Source organism: Cebus imitator, unplaced genomic scaffold, assembly GCF_001604975.1.
Source record: "Cebus imitator isolate Cc_AM_T3 unplaced genomic scaffold, Cebus_imitator-1.0 Scaffold248, whole genome shotgun sequence".
In the NCBI taxonomy this organism is placed as follows: domain Eukaryota; kingdom Metazoa; phylum Chordata; class Mammalia; order Primates; family Cebidae; genus Cebus; species Cebus imitator.
In genome coordinates this window covers 39,937-42,768 of record NW_016107563.1, presented here as the reverse complement: position 1 = coordinate 42,768, position 2,832 = coordinate 39,937, and positions in this window count along the sequence as shown.

Below are 2,832 nucleotides of genomic sequence, written 5' to 3'. Positions count from 1 at the left end.
GTTTTGACTCTTCATCAGTGACTCCAAAAGCCCGTGATGTAGTCATTTATAATTCAACTGAAACAGAAATTTGTGCTCCCTCTGAGGCTGTTGTGTAGAAGTAAGTCATTTAGGAAGTGAATGAATCCCAGCAGGCTACCTCACATCTGACTCTCAGCTTTAAGGATTCTCATTTCATTCATGATCTCATTTAATCCTGATAACAACCTAGCAAATGGCTGTCTTTATCTCCATGTTGAAGATGATGAGCTGGCAAAATCAAATGCTACAATGAGTTACTTGAGATTTAGATATTCTCAAAGATTTTAGAGCACTTAACAACAGAGAATCAGAGTATGGTCTGAAATAGGTACATGAGAGAAGAACCCAGAACTTGGGGAAAAAAATGGTCACTGCTGTGACCTAGCCACAGGCTTCTTGGCAGCCAAGGTAAGGAGGAAATACAAAAAAGTTCAACCAACTAAGTAGCTTAGCATTTCAGCCTTTATGTTATTGCTTACTGAATTATCTGTATTGGGTTGTTAGATAGAGAAATGTCAAAACACACTTTTTCAAAGAGTCAGGCCCATCAGGGTTTGAGCTTCTATCTCATAAGTCAGTTCCCTCACTGGACTCCAAGTGGCAAATCTCACCATCCACCACACACTAACACATCAGTGCTACTAAAACATGTGCTATCATCAGTGAAATTATTTACTTCAAAGGTTTATCAAAAAGGAGTTGTTTTTATTTTTTTTTTAATTACAAAATGTCAAAACCCATCAGTGTGCTGCATCCAGGAAACCCATCTCACATGCAAGGATACACAAAGGCTCAAAATAAAGGGATGGAGGAAGATTTACCAAGCAAATGGAGAGCAAAAAAAAGCAGGAGTTGCAATTCTCATCTTTGATAAAATAGACTTTAAAGCAACAAAGATCAAAAGAGACAAAGAAGGACATTACATAATGGTAAAAGGATCAATGCAACAAGAAGAGCTAACAATCCTAAATATATACGCACCCAATACAGGAGCACCCAGATACATAAGGCAAGTTCTTAATGACTTACAAAGAGACTTAGACTCCCACACAATAATAGTGGGAGACTTTAACACCCCATTGTCAATATTAGACAGATCAACCAGGCAGAAAATTAACAAGGATATCCAGGACCTGAACTCGGACCTGGAACAAGCAAACCTAATAGACATTTACAGAACTCTCCACCCCAAATCCACAGAATATGCATTCTTCTCAGCACCACATCACACCTACTCTAAAATTGACCACATAATTGGAAATAAATCACTCCTCAGCAAATGCATAAGAACAGAAATCATAACAAACAGTCTCTCAGACCACAGTGCAATCGAGTTAGAACTCAGAATGCAGAAACTAACTCAGAACCGCACAGCTTCATGGAAACTGAACAACTGGTTCTTGAATGTTGACTGGATAAACAACGAAATGAAGACAGAAATAAAGATGTTCTTCGAAACCAACGAGAACGAAGACACAACATACCAGAATCTCTGGGACACATTTAAAGCAGCCTCTAGAGGAAAATATATAGCAATAAGTGCCCACATGAGAAGCAAGAAGAGGTCTAAAATTGAAACCCTAGCATCAAAATTGAAAGAGCTAGAGGAGCAAGATGAAAAAAACTCAAAACCTAGCAGAAGACAAGAAATAACTAAGATCAGAGCAGAACTGAAGGAGATAGAGACACAAAAAACCCTTCAAAAAAATCAATAAATCCAGAGCTGGTTTTTCGAAAAGATCAACAAAATAGACCGCTAGCCAGATTAATAAAAAAGAAAAGAGAGAATAACCAAATTGATGCAATAAAAAACGATAAAGGGGATATCACCACAGATTCCACAGAAATTCAAATCATCATCAGAGATTATTACAAACAACTCTATGCATATAAACTAGTAAAACTGGAAGAAATGGATACATTCCTGGACACTTGCCTCCTCCCAAGCCTAAACCAGAAAGAAGTTGAAACCCTGAATAGACCCATAACAAGGTCTGAAGTTGAGGCAGCAATTAAGAGCCTACCACCCAAAAAAAGGCCGGGTCTAGATGGGTTCATAGCTGAATTATACCAGACAAACAAAGAGGAGCTGGTACCATTCCTTCTGAAACTATTCCAAATAATTCAAAAAGAGAGAATCATTCCCAAATCACTTTATGAAACAAACATCATCCTGATACCAAAACCCGGCAGAGACTCATCAAGAAAAGAAAACTTCAGGCCAATATCCATGATGAACATAGATGCAAAAATCTTCAATAAAATACTGGCAAGCTGATTGCAAGGGCACATCAAAAAGCTTACCCACCATGATCAAGTAGGCTTCATCCCAGGGATGCAAGGCTGGTTCAACATATGGAAGTCTATAAACGTAATTCACCACATACACAGAACCAAAGACAAAAACCACATGATTATCTCAATTGATGCAGAGAAGGCCTTTGACAAAATTCCATAGCCTTTTATGCTAAACACCCTCAATAAACTAGGTATTGACAGAACGTATCTCAAAATAATAAAAGCTATTTATGACAAACCAACAGCCAATATCATACTGAATGGGCAAAAACTGGAAGCATTCCCTTTGAAATCGAGCACTAGACAAGGATGCCCTCTCTCACCACTCCCATTCAATATAGTACTGGAAGTTCTAGCCAGAGCAATCAGGCAAGAAAAAGAAATAAAGGGTACTCAAATAGGAAAGGAGGAAGTCAAATTGTCTCTATTTGCAGATGACATGATTATATATCTAGAAGACCCCATCGTCTCAGCCCAAAATCTCCTGAAGCTGATAAGCAACTTCAGCAAAGT